Consider the following 20,741-nt stretch of genomic DNA (forward strand, 5'->3'; position numbering starts at 1 on the left):
GCGCTAATATCTTTCAACCAGGGCCTGCAAAGCCACGATTCAGCTTTTTGCCGCCTTCTGAGAGCCCATGGGAGCCGTAGGAAGTGTCACGTAACAGTAGAGATCCCCTGTTTTGATAGAGATAATCAAGAAGGCCAAGAAATGGTCAGACAGGGTACTTCCTGTACAGAATCTTCTCAGGTTTTGGCCTGCCAAACGAGTTCTGTTAAACTCACAGACACCATTCAAACAGTTTTAGAAACTTTGGAGTGTTTCCTATCCAAAGCTAATAATTATATGCATATTCTAGTTTCTGGGCAGGAGTAATAATCAGATTAAATCGGGTACGTTTTTTATCCGGCCGTGAAAATACTGCCCCCTAGCCATAACAGGTTAAACCCTTTACAATGAAGATCTGTGAAGTTATTTGGATTTTAACAAATTATCTTTCAAGACAGGGTCCTGAAAAAAAGATGTTTCTTTTTTTGCTGAGTTTACATACATACATACATACATACATACATACATACATACATACATACATACATACATACATACATACATACATACATACATACATACATACATACATACATACATACATACATACAGTCGTGGCCAAAAGTTTTGAGAATGACACAAATATTAATTTTCACAAAGTTTGCTGCTTCAGTGTCTTTAGATATTTTTGTCAGATGTTACTATGGAATACTGAAGTATAATTACAAGCATTTCATAAGTTTCAAAGGCTTTTATTGAGAATTACATGAAGTTGATGCAAGGAGTCAATATTTGCAGTGTTAGCCCTTCTTTTTCAAGACCTCTGCAATCCGCCCTGGCATGCTGTCAATTAACTTCTGGGCCACATCCTGACTGATGGCAGCCCATTCTTGCATAACCAATGCTTGGAGTTTGTCAGAATTTGTGGGGTTTTGTTTGTCCACCCGCCTCTTGAGGATTGACCACAAGTTCTAAATGGGATTAAGGTTTGGGGATTTTCATGGCCCTGGACCCAAAACACTGATGTTTTGTTTCCCGAGCCACTTAGCTATCACTTTTGCCTTAGGGCAAGGTGCTCCATCATGCTGGAAAAGGCATTGTTCATCACCAAACTGTACCTGGATGATTGGGAGAAGTTGCTCTCGGAGGATGTGTTAGTACCATTCTTTATTCATGGCTGTGTTCTTAGGCAAAATTGTGAGTAAGCCCACTCCCTTGCCTGAGAAGCAACCCCACAGATGAATGGTCTCAGGATGATTTACTGTTGGCATGACACAGGACTGATGGTAGGGCTCACCTTGTCTTCTACGGACAAGCTTTTTTTCCCGGATGCCCCAAACAGTCGGAAAGGGGATTCATTAGAGAAAATGACTTTACCCCAGTCCTCAGCAGTCCAATCCCTGTACCTTTTGCAGAATATCAGTCTGTCCCTGATGTTTTTCCTGGAGAGAAGTGGCTTCTTTGCTGCCCTTCTTGACACCAGGCCATCCTCCAAAAGTGTTCGCCTCACTGTGCGTGGAGATGCACTCACACCTGCCTGCTGCCATTCCTGAGCAAGCTCTGTACTGGTGGTGCCCCGATCCTGCAGCTGCATCAACTTTAGGAGACAGTCCTGGCACTTGCTGGACTTTCTTGGGCACCCTGAAGCCTTCTTCACAACAATTGAACCGCTCTCCTTGAAGTTCTTGATGATCCGATAAATGGTTGATTTAGATGCAATCTTACTGGCAGCAATATCCTTGCTTGTGAAGCCCTTTTTGTGCAAAGCAATGATGACGGCACGTGTTTCCTTGCAGGTAACCATGATAGTCAGAGGAAGAACAATGATTCCAAGCATCACCCTCCTTTTGAAGCATCCAGTCTGTTATTGAACTCAATCAGCATGACAGAGTGATCTCTGTCAACTACCAAACTTCCACTTCGCTACATTACAACGGCTTGATTTGTTTGATCTGAGCAATTCTTCTTAGCTAGCTACATAGCCGTCTTTGTATCAAAGATAATTGTGTAGTTTAGAGTAACTGAGTAATTATCGAGGCTAGCTATCTTTGTCCTCCTAACGTAGTCAACACTGCTAGCTGCTAGCTAGCTAGTCATCACCGTTAGCTAGCCAACTTCTACCGACTAGCAGCACCGCAGAAACTATTACATTACAACGCAACGACTTGATTAGTGTGGTGTTAGTGTTAGTTAGCCAGCTACATAGTTGTCTGTGCTGTCTCTGTATCTAAGATAATTGTGTAGTTTGAGTTTGAGTATTATCGAGGTGTGCTAGCCAGCCGCGACGCGGCGCCAGACTTACTCAACACACCTAGTCATCATTAACCCACTGCCAGCTAGCCATCCGTTACCGACTAGCAGCGCTGTAGTTACTAATACTAAACAACGGAACGATTTGACTAGTGCAGTGTTACCTAGCTAGCTACCTAGTTGTCTTTGTCATAACTTGGTAATTGTTAATTGATAATTGTTAGCTAGCCAGCCATCGAGGTTAGCTAGCCAGCTATTTCCGTCCCCCGCGACGCCATTTTTCCTAACCTAGCCAACTATTACCGACGAGCAGCATTGTTGAAACTAAATACACTACAAGGAACGTCTTGATTAGTGTTATGTTAGCTAGCTAGCTACAAAGTTGCTTTGTATCATGACAAGGTGTAGTACTGAAACTACCGAGGTTACCTAGCCAGCTACACGTTCAAAGTCAACAACGCAGCCACTGCTAGCTAGCCTACTCCACCAGCCAGCAGTACTGTATCATTTTAGTCAATAACATTTTTGCAACGTAAGCTTAACTTCCTGAACATTCGAGACGTGTAGTCCACTTGTCACTCCAATCTCATTTGCATTAGCGTAGCCTCTTCTGTAGCTTGTCTACTATGTGTCTGCCTATCCCTGTTCTCTCTCCTCTGCACAGGCCATACAAACGCTCCACACCGCGTGGCCGCTGCCACTCTAACCTGGTGGTCCCAGCGCGCACGACCCACGTGGAGTTCCAGGTCTCCGGCAGCCTCTGGAACTGCCGGTCTGCGGCCAACAAGGCTGAGTTCATCTCAGCCTATGCTACCCTCCAGTCCCTAGACTTCCTGGCGCTGACGGAAACATGGATCACCACAGATAACACTGCTACTCCTACTGCTCTCTCCTCGTCTGACTAAGTGTTCTCGCATACCCCTAGAGCATCGAGCCAGCGGGGTGGTGGCACTGGAATCCTCATCTCTCCCAAGTGGACATTCTCTCTTTCTCCCCTGACCCATCTGTCTATCTCCTCATTTGAATTCCATGCTGTCACAGTTACCAGCCCTTTCAAGCTTAACATCCTTATCATTTATCGCCCTCCAGGTTCCCTTGGAGAGTTCATCAATGAGCTTGACGCCTTGATAAGTTCCTTTCCTGAGGATGGCTCACCTCTCACAGTTCTGGGTGACTTTAACCTCCCCACGTCTACCTTCGACTCATTCCTCTCTGCCTCCTTCTTTCCACTCCTCTCCTCTTTCGACCTCACCCTCTCACCTTCCCCCCCTACTCACAAGGCAGGCAATACGCTTGACCTCATCTTTACTAGATGCTGTTCTTCCACTAATCTCATTGCAACTCCCCTCCAAGTCTCCGACCACTACCTTGTATCCTTTTCCCTCTCGCTCTCATCCAACACTTCTCACTCTCCCCCTACTCGGATGGTATTGCGCCGTCCCAACCTTCGCTCTCTCTCTCCCGCTACTCTCTCCTCTTCCATCCTATCATCTCTTCCCTCTGCTCGAACCTTCTCGAACCTATCTCCTGATTCTGCCTCCTCAACCCTCCTCTCCTCCCTCTCTGCATCCTTTGATTTCCTCTGTCCCCTATCCTCCAGGCCGGCTCGGTCCTCCCCTCCTGCTCCGTGGCTCGACGACTCACTGCGAGCTCACAGAACAGGGCTCCGGGCAGCCGAGCGGAAATGGAGGAAAACTCGCCTCCCTGCGGACCTGGCATCCTTTCACTCCCTCCTCTCTACATTTTCCTCTTCTGTCTCTGCTGCTAAAGCCACTTTCTACCACTCTAAACTCCAAGCATCTGCCTCTAACCCTAGGAAGCTCTTTGCTACCTTCTCCTCCCTCCTGAATCCTCCTCCCCCTCCCCCCCCCCCCTCCTCCCTCTCTGCGGATGACTTCGTCAACCATTTTGAAAAGAAGGTTGACGACATCCGATCCTCGTTTGCTAAGTCAAACGACACTGCTGGTCCTGCTCACACTGCCCTACCCTGTGCTTTGACCTCTTTCTCCCCTCTCTCTCCAGATGAAATCTCGCGTCTTGTGACGGCCGGCCGCCCAACAACCTGCCCACTTGACCCTATCCCCTCCTCTCTTCTCCAGACCATTTCCGGAGACCTTCTCCCCTACCTCACCTCGCTCATCAACGCATCCTTGACCGCTGGCTACGTCCCTTCCGTCTTCAAGAGAGCGAGAGTTTCACCCCTTCTGAAAAAACCTACACTCGATCCCTCCGATGTCAACAACTACAGGCCAGTATCCCTTCTTTCCTTTCTCTCCAAAACTCTTGAACGCGCCGTCCTTGGCCAGCTCTCTTGCTATCTCTCTCAGAATGACCTTCTTGATCCTAATCAGTCAGGTTTCAAGACTGGGCATTCAACTGAGACTGCTCTTCTCTGTGTCACGGAGGCTCTCCGCACTGCTAAAGCTAACTCTCTCTCCTCTGCTCTCATCCTTCTAGACCTATCTGCTGCCTTTGATACCGTGAACCATCAGATCCTCCTCTCCACCCTCTCCGAGCTGGGCATCTCTGGCACCGCGCACAATTGGATTGCGTCCTACCTGACAGGTCGCTCCTACCAGGTGGCGTGGCGAGAATCTGTCTCCGCACCACGTGCTCTCACCACTGGTGTCCCCCAGGGCTCTGTTCTTGGCCCACTCCTATTCTCGCTATACACCAAGTCACTTGGCTCTGTCATATCCTCACATGGTCTCTCATATCATTGCTATGCAGATGACACACAATTAATCTTCTCCTTTCCCCCTTCTGACAACCAGGTGGCGAATCGCATCTCTGCATGTCTGGCAGACATATCAGTGTGGATGACGGATCACCACCTCAAGCTGAACCTCGGCAAGACGGAGCTGCTCTTCCTCCCGGGGAAGGACTGCCCGTTCCATGATCTCGCCATCACGGTTGACAACTCCCTTGTGTCCTCCTCCCAGAGTGCTAAGAGCCTTGGCGTGACCCTGGACAACACCCTGTCGTTCTCCACCAACATCAAGGCGGTGACCCGATCCTGTAGGTTCATGCTCTACAACATTCGCAGAGTACGACCCTGCCTCACACAGGAAGCGGCGCAGGTCCTAATCCAGGCACTTGTCATCTCCCGTCTGGATTACTGCAACTCGCTGTTGGCTGGGCTCCCTGCCTGTGCCATTAAACCCCTACAACTCATCCAGAACGCCGCAGCCCGTCTGGTGTTCAACCTTCCCAAGTTCTCTCACGTCACCCCGCTCCTCCGCTCTCTCCACTGGCTTCCAGTCGAAGCTCGCATCCGCTACAAGACCATGGTGCTTGCCTACGGAGCTGTGAGGGGAACGGCACCTCCGTACCTTCAGGCTCTGATCAGGCCCTACACCCAAACAAGGGCACTCCGTTCATCCACCTCTGGCCTGCTCGCCTCCCTACCTCTGAGGAAGCACAGTTCCCGCTCAGCCCAGTCAAAACTGTTCGCTGCTCTGGCACCCCAATGGTGGAACAAGCTCCCTCACGACGCCAGGACAGCGGAGTCAATCACCACCTTCCGGAGACACCTGAAACCCCACCTCTTCAAGGAATACCTGGGATAGGATAAGGTAATCCTTCTAACCCCCCCCCTTAAAAGATTTAGATGCACTATTGTAAAGTGGTTGTTCCACTGGATATTATAGGTGAATGCACCAATTTGTAAGTCGCTCTGGATAAGAGCGTCTGCTAAATGACTAAAATGTAAAAAAATGTAAATGTAATCTCCAGCCTTGTCCTCGTCTTAACTCACACCTGTGTTAATGAGAGAATCACTGACATGATGTCAGCTGGTCCTTTTGTGGCAGGGCTGAAATGCAGTGGAAATGTTTTTTGGGGATTCAGTTCATTTGCATGGCAAAGAGGGACTTTGCAATTAATTCCAATTCATCTGATCACTCTTCATAACATTCTGGTGTATATGCAAATTGCCATCATACAAACTGAGGCAGCAGACTTTGTGAAAATTCATATTTGTGTCATTCTCAAAACTTTTGGCCACGACTATACATACATACATACACACTGCATATATTCACATACATACTGTAAACAGACAAATAAATACAGAAAAAGAAACAGAAGCCAGTTGAACCCAGTCGGACACGTAAAGAGAAGATTCATACAGTGGACAAGCCTATACACAATCTATACACACACCATTTTAAAGACAAGACTCTCGTTAATCTAACCACACTGTCCGATTTCAAAAAGGCTTTACAGCGAAAGCAAAACATTAGATTATGTCAGGAGAGTACCCAGCCAAAAATAATCACACAGCCATTTTCAAAGCAAGCATATATGTCACAAAAACCAAAACCACAGCTAAATGCAGCACTAACCTTTGATGATCTTCATCAGATGACACTCCTAGGACATTATGTTATACAATACATGCATGTTTTGTTCAATCAAGTTCATATTTATATCAAAAACCAGCCTTTTACATTAGCATGTGATGTTCAGAACTAGCATACCCACCGCAAACTTCCGGTGAATTTACTAAATTACTCATGATTAACCTGTTGGGTCTAGGGGGCAGCATTTGCACGTCTGGATAAAAAAAATGTACCCGATTTAATCTGGTTACTAATCCTACCCAGTAACTAGAATATGCATATACTTATTATATATGGATAGAAAACACTCTAAAGTTTCCAAAACTGTTTGAATGGTGTCTGTGAGTATAACAGAACTCATTTGGCAGGCAAAACCCTGAGACATTTTCTGACAGGAAGTGGATACCTGATGTGTTGTATTGACTTTAAACCTATCCCATTGAAAAACACAGGGGTTTAGGAATATTTTGGCACTTCCTATTGCTTCCACTAGATGTCACCAGCCTTTACAAAGTGTTTTGAGTCTTCTGGAGTGAGATCTGACCGAACAAGAGCCATGGAACGGTGATGTCCCATTAGACACCTGGCGCGCTAGTTCATGTTGGGTACCCTCGTTCCAATACGTTATAAAAGAGTATGCATTCGTCCACCTTGAATATTATTCATGTTCTGGTTAAAAAAGGCCCTAATGATTTATGCTATACAACGTTTGACATGTTTGAACGAACGTAAATATATTTTTTCCCCTCGTTCATGACGAGAAGTCCGGCTGGCTTACATCATGTGCTAACGAGACGGAGATTTTTGGACATAAATGATGAGCTTTTTTGAACAAAACTACATTCGTTATGGACCTGTGATACCTGGAAGTGACATCTGATGAAGAGAATCAAAGGTAATGGATTATTTACATAGTATTTTCGATTTTAGATCTCCCCAACATGACGTCTAGTCTGTATCGCAACGCGTATTTTTCTGGCCGCAGTGCTCAGATTATTGCAAAGTGTGATTTCCCAGTAAGGTTATTTTTAAATCTGGCAAGTTGATTGCGTTCAAGAGATGTAAATCTATAATTCTTTAAATGACAATATAATATTTTAACAATGTTTTCTAATTTTAATTATTTAATTTCTGACGCTGACTTGACTGCCGGTTATTGGAGGGAAACGATTTCCTCAACATCAATGCCATAGTAAAACGCTGTTTTTGGATATAAAAATGAACTTGATAGAACTAAAAATGCATGCATTGTCTAACATAATGTCCTAGGAGTGTCATCTGATGGAGATTGTAAAAGGTTAGTGCATCATTTTAGCTGGTTTTATGGTTTTGGTGACCCTGTCTTTGACTTGACAAAACATTACACACAACTCTTGTAAATGTACTGTCCTAACATACTCTAAATTTATGCTTTCGCCGTAAAACCTTTTTGAAATCGTAAAACGTGGTTAGATTAAGGAGATGTTTATCTTTCAAATGGTGTAACATAGTTGTATTTTTGAAAAATTTGAATTTTGACATTTATTTGGATTCAAATTTGCCGCTCTTGAAATGCACCTGCTGTTGATGGAGTGCACCACGGGTGGCACGCTAGCGTCCCACCTAGCCCCAAGAGGTTTTAACGTTCACAAAATACATAACAATTATTTTAAGAATTATAGATACAGAACTCCTTTATGCAAACACGGTGTCAGATTTTAAAATAGCTTTTCGGCGAAAGCACATTTTGCAATATTCTGAGTAGATAGCCTGGCCATCACGGCTAGCTAATTTGACACCTACCAAGTTTGGCCCTCACCAAACTCAGATTTACTATAAGAAAAATTGGATTACCTTTGCTGTTCTTTGTCAGAATGCACTCCCAGGACTGCTACTTCAACAACAAATGTTGTTTTGGTTCCAAATAATTCATAGTTATATTCAAATACCTCCGTTTTGTTCGTGCATTCAGGTCACTATCTGAAGGTTGCGAGCGCATTTCATGACAAAGAAAATCAAAATATTCCATTACCGTACTTCGAAGCATGTCAAACGCTGTTTAAAATAAAGGTTTATGCTATTTTTCTCGTAAAATAGCGATAATAATCCAACCGGGCGACGTTGTATTCATTCAAAGGCAGAATTGTTTTTTGTTGAGAATTCTCATGAACGCGCTTCTCAGTCTCACTGTTCCCAGGCTGACCACTCACAAACAGAGCTGCTGTACGTCACCCAGAGATATTCATTAACACGCACACAAGCAATTGATACTTTGTAAAGAGCATGGATTGCTTGACAAAATGTCCCATCAATCCCTGTCTTTAATAAACTATAGGCTAAAAGATCCCTATTTACAAAATCAAAAGCTTTCTGGAAATCAATAAACATGCAAAAGTAGGCTTCTCTTCATGTAATCTATTTATAGTTATATCTATACAGGCTCTGGATTTACGAGAACCATTTTGTTCTTCCACCAGAATGTTTTGGTCCTCCAAAAATGTAATTAGCCTATTGTTGAGGATGGATGAATATAATTTATAAACCGTACTTAATTAACTTATGCCTCTATAGTTCAGTGGTGCTCTCGCTTAATTTTTTGAAGATTTGGAAATGGGATTCACTATAGACTTATAGCAAGTGGATGGCAGTATACTGTACTCAAAACACATTTGGAGCAAATTATATGGGACGTCAATTAATTTAGGGGATTTTGAAACCTCATTAGGCAATTCATCAATACCAAACGCTTTCCCATTTTTTGCAGCGTCAATCACATTCTTAACTTCTGCCACAGACAGCTCCGCATTTAAATACAGGTTACATATATAAGAGGGTTCTAACATTGTATTTTCCAGTTTAGTTCTCAGGGAACATATGTCTTTATAAAATTCTTCCAAAACCCTTCTCCCACTCCTTAAGTACCCGGGTAATATCAGAATTCATCCCCACCTGCTCTTCCATGACTTCCATTGGAATTTTCTTATGTCGTTTTGGTCCTAACTTGTTTATTTGGCTCAAACTGTTGAGGATTTCTTGTCTGTATCTCCTCAAGGTGTAATAGCTGCCTAGCTCTCTGATATCCCAGTTTAAATAGGCGCAGTCCTTTATCAAACACTATTTGCAGTTTTTTCTTAAATTCCTTCCTACAGTGTTCTCTTGTATTCCTATCTTTACACTGTAAAAATAAGTACTCAGCCTTGCGCATTACTGTCCATAGATCCCTTAGCCCATCATTCCAATAAAGCTTGTTCAGCTTGTAAACTTTCCTGGACTTGGGGGTGTATTCTTTATTCACATTTTTTTCCCATTTCAGAATATACGTATAATATCACAAAATGTTTCATACCACACATCTAAATCAAATGTTGTTTCTTGGCATCTTTCCAAAGTTTCGATGAGTTCCACCAGAGCTCTACATGCCAATTCAGAATTTATAAAGTCATTTGGCACATTTCTATTCTTACATTTAGGCCTATGCGGGATATGCATCTTTTTCCCTGTGTGATGCACAGCAATACCTGGTTCGGAAAGTTTGTGACAAACAGAAAATATCATGAATAAAAGAGAATGATCAGGAAGTCTACTTTTTTCTCCAATTAAGTAAAAACATCCACATTCTTCAACCATCTGTGTAGGAGATAACTCCTTCAATTCCAAACAAGTTTCTAGACAGTTGTGGAGGGTAACTATATAGTCCACCACAGCTTTTCATTTGCCAGATATGGATGTAAAGTTATCGCTTAAGGGGCATATCCTTCCATTAATGATACACATTTTAGAGTCACAAAGGAATTCTAATAATGATGATTAACAAAGTCATCCAAAACAACACGCGATGGAATATCATCAATATCCTTTATATAGTTATCTAACTGATAAGATCCCCACATATGTAAATAGCATCTGCTTCTGTATATAGGTATACTTGACTTAACAAATGACTATAGAAGACGCATCTCTACCCCATGTGGACTGTTCAGCTGGCAAATAGCATGAAAACACAACAAAACAAAAATCTTACACCCTATGTTCAAAGCGCAAACCACTCACTCCTTCTATGGCTTTATCGATAATTTCAATTTGATATGCTTTCATTATATCAGACTTTACACATATTCCCACTCCCCCAAAGCCCCTGGGTGCTGACGCAAATGTGTTTCATTTATTGAGATAATGTCTGGGTTTAAGGATTTTTGTGTTATTATTCATAATTTATTGTTCAATGTAGTCCATCCGTTAACATTCCAATGTGCTATTGAAATCAAATCTAGTTTGGGATGGGAAGCCCCTCAGTATGTAGTAGGTCTGTCCACCCCATGCCCTTGTCCGCATGGTCCTTCTGGTTGATCTCGTTTCATGACCCGTCCACTTCCCGTGACAAAATAGTCCTTTCCTCCTGGTATTTATCTCAGCAGCCTCTTGAAGTTCAGTTCTATAGGGCGATCGTGTGTGACTTGGCTGATCGAAGGAAGTAGACTCAGGATGGTCTCACAGCTTTAGTTTTTTTCTGTAACAGAGCCACTTTCTCCTCCACAGACTGGCACTCCACCTTCACAACCCAGGGACCTTTTCCTCTCTCCCTCATCCTCTCAACTGCAATCACCTCTGTTTCGCAGCCTAGGCCTACCGATATCAACTAGTTCACTTTGGAGTTTAGGTTCACATTTTCCTCAGCTGGCAGTCCTGCCACTATGATAGACACGTCTTGGTCGAACTTTGTTGTTTTGGCAGCGCCTATTCTCCCAGATTCTAGGAAATCTACACGGGACTCCAGATGTCCAATTTCAAGAGCTATGTGGTCTTGTAGCTGCTTGTTATTATTCTCCAGTTGAGTCAGCAAAGCTGTATGATTATCCTGAATTGCTTTCTCCAAAGCTGCATGTAAGCAGTCAACTTTACTATTCATTTCTTTTTCAATACTTAGCTTCATTTCGTCCATCTTTTTTTTCCATTTTTGTACCTAGACTACTTATCTCCATCATGAGTTTAGCCTTGCTATTTGCACTTTCTTTCTTTGAAAAATTCAGCTCCATGCTTTTCTCACCTCTGCATAGATTTCTACCAGAGTCCATATGTTTTAGCGGTTAAGTGCCTCTGTTATTGCTGTTCAAGGTAACGTTAGATAGCCAGCTAAATGTAATGTTATAGCTAGGCTAGCCAGATTACTCACCAAACAATCCCCGACAAGTCTGTCTATTGACTGTCTTTCACCCTCACGGGATTCAGACTTCAGCTGCCTCCATTTACGATCCGATCGCTATTTTTTAAACTTTGAAAACGTTTAAATTAAATAATTTGGTCCCATAAAGAAGCAGCAGCGTTTTTCACCATGTGCACCGGAAGTTACCTGTATTGATCCTGTATGTGAAAGTGTATAGACCTGTGCCTCTGAGAATATGAATAATGCTGTGTGTTGCATACAGGATGTGTATATGTACTGTATATCAGGGGTAGGCAAACCTGCGGCACTCCAGGACTTTGTTCCAACTAGGCACCACACCTAACCAACCAAGCTAACTGATCAGTTCAGTGATTGCCTAAATTCAACATTCCTGGTCTTCCAGGTCGGTTAAATCAAAAACATGGAGTGCACTCCAGGACCAGGTTTCCCTACCCCTGATGTATATCTATATGTGCATTTGATTTCCAATGAGAATATCTATATGTGTATGGATATGAGGGACTATGGGGTGAACGATGGGCTCATTGTGTATGGCTGCTGCTGTACTCTACGTTCAATAGGAGCAACACATTGTTTTCACTGAGAGTAATTTAGATTCTGATTGATAAGAATGCCATGAGCAGCTACTGCTTCTCACTGTTGGCATGACGACATCACTTATGCAAAGGTCGTTCCAGCGGTTCAGGTATTTCTCTCCAGGGAACAAGCAAGCAGTGTGTGTGTGTGTGTCCAGAATGGGTTGGGTGGGCATACTGTATATCTATGGGTTTGTTTAATTATGGGTATGTGTTTATGTGTGTAAAACAGGCTAGATAGATGTGTGTTTGTGTGTGCGTGCATGTATGCTCAACATCTGGACCTGTCAATTACAGAATCCACTTTGCATAGTTAACATCTATAGACGTTAAACAGCATCGGGCTGTATAGTAACATCTGTATACTATAACACAACAGATGATTGACAGGTGTGTGAGGTGGGTGGGGTGAGTGTCGCCATTTCTTGTTGGAGTTATCAGTATCCAGTTAATTTATTTCCATGTATTTTCTGTTGACAGACACACATATTATTGATTCCAATGCTCTCAAGGTTCCGAGCTGTCACACAAGTGAATGTCATCCTTAGAGTGAGGAGGCATCTCTCCTTGGCTTTCGAGATGATTCCCTCTATTAGTGTCTTATCAACAGTGGTCCTCCACTCCCTTCCCTGCCTCTCTCCCCTTCAGGAAATATGTTAATCTTCTGCACTAAAGTGGTTGTCAGGGAGACAAGGGAACCAATTGATGGAAGGGAAATGTTTTTATGTGATATCAAATAAGTAGACAAGAGGGAACTAGTCATATTTTGGAGCAGGGTTTCCCAACCCTCTCCTCGGGCCCACCCTGATGTTTCACATTTTGGTTTTAAACCTAAACTGGCATACCTGAGTCAATTAGTCATCTAATTATCAAGCCTTCAAATAATTGACTCAGGTGTGCCAGTTTAGGGTAAAAAAGGAGAGGGTTGGGAAACCCTATTTTGGAAAGTATTTCTATGGAGGATGCATTGTACACCCTAACATTGTACAGCCTAACAAATTCTGACATGCAAACAAAGTAACAGCAATACACAAATACATGCACACACTTCTCATATTTAGGGCCAAGCTTACTGTGAAGTTGAACAAATATTATTCTCCCTGTCAGAAAAATTTAAACGTTTTAATCTCTCTCTCTCTACGAGGCATGTACTGGCAGCTCTTGGAGCCTCCTCAAATACAATTAATCAGTGCTTTAATGGAAACTGCTGGAGTGTTCAAATTGAATAGCGCCCTGTTTAGCATATCCTGATGACACATCAGTTAGTCAGTATCTTCCTGGGGCTAAAACAGACATGGGACAGTCAACACTACTTCATATGTGCATGCACCTATAGGTAGGGCTAAGGCTAATTGCTTAGTATGCATTAGCATTAGCCTAATAAGCATGCATGCTTCTGTGAACGACCTATGAAAACCAATCATATAAACACTTGTTGCCAGTATCAGGCGGGCATTAAACCAACATGAAGTAGTGTGCAGCTACAATTCACAGAGACCATGTTAGAGTTGTTGTAATGGGTGCCCTCTTAGAGCCCTTCCCTGGCACATCCTCAGTAGGTGGGGAAGGAAATATTAACTAGGCTGTCCCAATGCCCCACTGTGTTTAGTGCTCTTGAATGACATGTCTTTAATTAGACACCATGCACACACCAAGTAAAATGAAGTTCGTAGCAAACAGCTAGCAATATGTTCCTCTTGATTGATTAGACTGCTGTCTGAGTGCTATCACATGTTGAAGTGCTTGGGTGGGATCTGTACGCGTGACTAGGGTATGTGTGATTGTTAGGAGAGTAATGGTAGGTGGGTTGAGGGTCTTTCTCAGAATAGCCATGTGATAAATCTTTCTCTGTGTGAGTGTGTCAAACAAAAAAGCGAGGTTAAACCTCTAATAAATACACGGGACGAGACCCGGAATAACAATGCACGGGTCGAGACCCGGAATAGCAATGCACGGGACGAGACCCGGAATAGCAATGCACGGGACGAGACCCGGAATAGCAATGCACGGGACGAGACCCGGAATAGCAATGCACGGGACGAGACCCGGAATAGCAATGCACGTGACGAGACCCGGAATAGCAATGCACGTGACGAGACCCGGAATATCCATTGCACAAAACATGCAGCACAATAGCCGAAACAACACCACAGGTACTCACAGGACCAACGGCCATGGGAACAATAACCGACAAGACAATGGTGAACAGAGGGCACATATATACAATTACCAATCAGGGGAAATGGGAACCAGTGACACCTAGAAACTGGTGATGTAGAACTCTGGAACTGGTGCACGGAATGAGCAGTAGTACCGGAGGGATCCGTGACAGTGTGTGTGTACGTGTTTAACTATTATTGAGGGGACCAGAAGTGCCAACAAGAATAGTAAACAAATAAACATTTGACCAACTTGTAGTCCCCTTAAGGTCAAATGTTATTTCTAGGGGGTTTAGGGTTAAGGATAGAATTAGTGTTAGGGTTAGAATTACGTTAAGGGTTAGGGTTAGGAGCTAGGGTTTGTTTTAGGGTTAGGTTTAGGGTTAAGGTTAGGTTTTTGGGTTAAGGGTTAAGGTTAAGGTTAGGGTTAGGGAAATATAGGATTTTGAATGGGACTGGATTAGATTGGCTGTATAACACTGTGTGTGTGTGAGAGTGTGTGTGTGTAAGTGAGAATTTATCTGGTATCTGAAAAGGCCATTAGTCTAATCTAAGTCATGCAGAGAGCTAGAAGCCTGCTTCAGTTACACACTGCACTCACTGGGGATTGTGTGTGTGTGTGTATGTATGTGTTTGTGCACTGTCATCTGATTCTGCAGAAAGACTGTTAGAGCTTTTTGGTGTACAGTGGTTACTCCACTAAAGGATTTGCGATTATGCTGCGGGATTTAGAGGTAATTTGTGGTTTAGTTCGGTACCCTGCATCACCACTTCATTCCTCCTGACCAGCGCAAGGGGGAGTTAGAGCACTGACTATGCTTTTGGGTCCTACTGTGTCTCTAACTGACAATGAATGGTGAACATAAACCTATATAGAAACTGATATTGTACACGACTTCAGTATTACTTACTAAAACTGCTGTTACACCAACGTTTATATAATTTTATTTTGCTCTTACTGTAGCACTGTAGGTCACTCCCGACCGGTCACATTATACAGCGCCTGAATGGCACAACAGTCTAAGACACATTGCAAGCTGTGTTGCTACAGATGCTGGTTCAATACCTGTGCCGCCATGGACTGGGAGACCCATGAGATGATTGTAGGTTTCTCTCCCTCTAAAAACAGAAATAAATAATTCTATATAACAAACTGGCTTTCTTTACAAATTAGTAACAATGTCTCATCCCATGTTCAATAATGGCCTTTTTCCTCACTCATTTTACGTTAATTGAAAATGAAATCATCTCCAAAATATTGTTATTTTTTAAACAAAGCAATTATTATTATTAGTTTAGAATGATATAAAAGCCCGTTGGATATTCTCACAGATATATTATGAACACTGTTATTAGCAGGGCAATATATATTTGTCATATTTGTCATGGCCCCCTGAGTGGTGCACAATGGGATTGCCTTGCAGTTCTCCAGCGGTATTCACTGAAAGCACTCTTAGTGCCAGTCTGCACGTTCAAACTAAAACAATGTAACTAATAATGGAATCTTTATGCTTTCGTTAATAAAATAATGATAAAAATACTCTTTCAAAATGCCAATGTTTATTTAGTTATGGATCCATAACGAATTACTATTGGAATAAATATCACTGAATTACAGAAATATCCTCCAATCCTCCAATCATCTATATGTAAATATTGGCGGACAGTTAAGTCATATTTTTCGATACACTGAAGGCCTACCGTAGGCGACATGAGTCTCACTAGTGCTGAGTAATGTGCTGTAAGGTAAACCATGGGGTGTTGGGTTCAGCGTGTAGAGATTGACACAGAGACAGGGAGACTTTAGTCCGCAAAAAACACTTTACTAAGACAGAAAATAAACATAACAAAGAAAATCACTTAGGTTTGGCTCGGTCCTTCTTATCTACTTTGGCTTGGTGTCGGTCTCTCCCCGTTCTCTCTCGCGGTGTGCCACCGTGCTCCTTTTATTTGGCCTCCACAGCTGGTTGGCACTTTCCTCTAATTACCTCCACTTAGAGCTGTCCGTGTCGGTGTGCCCAGCTCCCATATTCCCAGCAGAGGGAGCCAACGTCGCCTCATGTACCTCCCCTCTATTACCATCCCCCGGGGTAGACCTTCTGGGATACACCCCCATTAGCCCTGACTGGGAGGGAGGCATGCTAAGGGCTAGGTTTGCATTCCTCCGGGTAGGGAGTTCGCATTGCCGTGCTGGGCCACCGACCTGTGGATGACAGAAAATCACTGTAAGGACAGGAACCAGTGGGTGACACGGTCATTCGTGTCCTTACCTCTTTCCATCCACACAAGGGGGGCATGGTCAGTGATCAGGGTGAACTTCCTCCCGATGAGGTAATACTTGAGGATGTCCAGTGCCCACTTCACGGCGAGGCACTCCTCGACAATCGAGTATTTCTTCTCCCTCGGGAGGAGTTTCCTGGTGACATACATGATGGTGTGCTCCTCGCCTTCCTGCTCTTGGGACAAAATGGCCCCTACAACTGTGTCAGATGCGTCTGTCTGGACCAGGAGGTTTTTGAGAAGTCCGGGGTGACAAGTACCGGGTGCGAACATAGCGCATCATTCACGGCCTGGAACGCTGCCTCTGTGTCCTCCGTCCATCGCACCATCTAGTGTAGTTGTGCCTTTGTTAAGTCAGTGAGAAGAGAAGCTATTGCGACAAAGTTAGGTACAAATCTACTGTAGTACCCTGCTAACCCCAGGAATGACTTCACCTGTCTCTTGGTTCAGGGGACCGGCCATCCCCTAATGGCAGCAACAACAAAAAAATCTTGGGGTTTCACATTTCCCCTCCCGATCTGATAGCCCAGGTACTCCACCTCTGCATAGCCCAGCTTGCACTTGTGGGGGTTCGCGGTCAGACCTGCATCCCTTAGTGTATTCACCACAGCCTGTAACCTACAAAGTTCTGACTCCCAACTGTCACAATTATCTTCTCTAGGGCCAGTGGGACGATTTCGTCCCACCTACGTAACAGCCAGTGGAATCCCGTAGCTATAACTATGCTAACTAGCCTCAGTACACTGGATGACAAAGAGCTAACAGACCTAGCAAAGCAAATTCACATAATAACAACTTTGTAAGCATTACATATGAAAATACTTTGTGGTATAGTTAGAGGAACTTCTAAGGAAACGTTTTAACCTCTATGGGCTAGGTGGGACGCTAGCGTGCCACCCGTGGTGCACTCCATCAACAGCAGGTGCATTTCAAGAGCGGCAAATTTGAATCCAAATAAATGTCAAAATTCATATTTTTCAAACATACAACTATTTTACACCCTTTGAAAGATAAACATCTCCTTAATCTAACCACGTTTTACGATTTCAAAAAGGTTTTACGGCGAAAGCATAAATTTAGAGTATGTTAGGACAGTACATTTACAAGAGTTGTGTGTAATGTTTTGTCAAGTCAAAGACAGGGTCACCAAAACCATAAAACCAGCTAAAATGATGCACTAACCTTTTACAATCTCCATCAGATGACACTCCTAGGACATTATGTTAGACAATGCATGCATTTTTAGTTCTATCAAGTTCATATTTATATCCAAAAACAGCGTTTTACTATGGCATTGATGTTGAGGAAATCGTTTCCCTCCAATAACCGGCAGTCAAGTCAGCGTCACAAATTAAATAATTAAAATTAGAAAACATTGGTAAAATATTATATTGTCATTTAAAGAATTATAGATTTACATCTCTTGAACGCAATCGACTTGCCAGATTTAAAAATAACCTTACTGGGAAATCACACTTTGCAATAATCTGAGCACTGCGCCCAGAAAAATACGCGTTGCGATACAGACTAGACGTCATGTTGGGGAGATCTAAAATCGAAAATACTATGTAAATAATCCATTACCTTTGATTCTCTTCATCAGATGTCACTTCCAGGTATCACAGGTCCATAACGAATGTAGTTTTGTTCAAAAAAGCTCATCATTTATGTCCAAAAATCTCCGTCTTGTTAGCACATGATCTAAGCCAGCCGGACTTCTCGTCATGAACGAGGGGAAAAAATATATTTACGTTCGTTCAAACATGTCAAACGTTGTATAGCATAAATCATTAGGGCCTTTTTTAACCAGAACATGAATAATATTCAAGGTGGACGAATGCATACTCTTTTATAACGTATTGGAACGAGGGTACCCAACATGAACTCGCGCGCCAGGTGTCTAATGGGACATCATCGTTCCATGGCTCTTGTTCGGTCAGATCTCCCTCCAGAAGACTCAAAACACTTTGTAAAGGCTGGTGACATCTAGTGGAAGCAATAGGAAGTGCCAAAATATTCCTCAGCCCCTGTGTTTTTCAATGGGATAGGTTTAAAGTCAATACAACACATCAGGTATCCACTTCCTGTCAGAAAATGTCTCAGGGTTTTGCCTGCCAAATGAGTTCTGTTATACTCACAGACACCATTCAAACAGTTTTAGAAACTTTAGAGTGTTTTCTATCCATATATAATAAGCATATGCATATTCTAGTTACTGGGTAGGATTAGTAACCAGATTAAATCGGGTACATTTTTTTTATCCAGACGTGCAAATGCTGCCCCCTAGCCCTAACAGGTTAACCTCTCTAGGGTCGGTGGGACGAAATCGTCCCACCTACTCAACAGCCAGTTGAATCCCGTGGCGCGTTATTCAAATACCTTAGAAATGCTATTACTTCAATTTCTCAAACATATGACTATTTTACACCATTTTAAAGACAAGACTCTCGTTAATCTAACCACACTGTCCGATTTCAAAAAGGCTTTACAACGAAAGCAAAACATTAGATTATGTCAGCAGAGTACCCAGCCAGAAATAATCAGACACCCATTTTTCAAGCTAGCATATAATGTCACATAAACCCAAACCACAGCTAAATGCAGCACTAACCTTTGATGATCTTCATCAGATGACAATCTTAGGACATTATGTTATACAATACATGCATGTTTTGTTCAATCAAGTTCATATTTATATCAAAAACCAGCTTTTTACATTAGCATGTGACGTTCAGAACTAGCATAGAAAAATGTTATTACCTTTGCTGTTCTTCATCAGAATGCACTCCCAGGACTTCTACTTCAATAACAAATGTTGGTTTGGTTCAAAATAATCCATAGTTATATCCAAACAGCGGCGTTTTGTTCGTGCGTTCAAGACACTATCCGAAAGGGTAAATAAGGATGACGCGCACGACGCGTTTCGTGACAAAAAAAATCTAAATATTCCATTACCGTACTTCGAAGCATGTCAACCGCTGTTTAAAATCAATTTTTATGCAATTTTTCTCGTAAAAAAGCGATAATATTCCGACCGGGAAATCGTGTTTTAGTACAAAGAGAGAGAAAATAAAAACATGGTGTCGCCCCGTGCATACGCCTCAGTCTGATGGTCCTCTGATAGAGCACTTACCAAAGGCGCTAATGTTTTTCAGCCTGGGGCTGGAATTACATCATTCAGCTTTTTTTCCCGGGTTCTGAGAGCCTATGGGAGCCGTAGGAAGTGTCACGTTACAGCAAAGATCCTAAGTTTTCAATAAACAGAGCCAAGAAGCCCAAGGAATGGTCAGAGAGGGTACTTCCTGTACAGAATCTTCTCAGGTTTTTGCCTGCCATATATGTTCTGTTATACTCACAGACACCATTCAAACAGTTTTAGAAACTTTAGGGTGTTTTCTATCCAAAGCCAATAATTATATGCATATTCTAGTTTCTGGGCAGTAGTAATAACCAGATTAAATCGGGTACGTTTTTTATCCGGCCGTGTAAATACTGCCCCCTAGCCCTAACAGGTTAAGTTACATTTTACACTTTAGTCATTTAGCAGACGCTCTTATCCAGAGCGACTTACAGTAGTGAATGCATACATTTCATACATTTTTTCTTCCCATACTGGTCCCCCGTGGGAATCAAACCCACAACCCTGGCGTTGCAAACACCATGCTCTACCAACTGAGCCACATGGGACAGATGTCATCCAGATAAACAGCGGCGTACTCACTGTGCGGCCGCAGGATACGGTCCATGAGTCGCTGAAAGGTCGCTGGTGCCCCGTGGAGCCCGAAAGGCAGAACCCGGTAGTGGTATAGTACCCCTGGGGTGGAGATGGCAGTCTTCTCCCGGGAGGCCGCTGCCAGTGGCACCTGCCGGTACCCCTTCGTCAGGTCCAAGGTGCTGACGTAGCTCGCCATCTCCAAGCGGTCGATCAGTTCGTCCACCCGGGGCATGGGCTAGGCATTGAACTTACTGACCTCGTTCAGGCCCTGGAAGTCAT

Source organism: Salmo salar, chromosome 18 (assembly GCF_965601325.2).
Source record: "Salmo salar chromosome 18, fSalSal1, whole genome shotgun sequence".
NCBI lineage: Eukaryota > Metazoa > Chordata > Actinopteri > Salmoniformes > Salmonidae > Salmo > Salmo salar.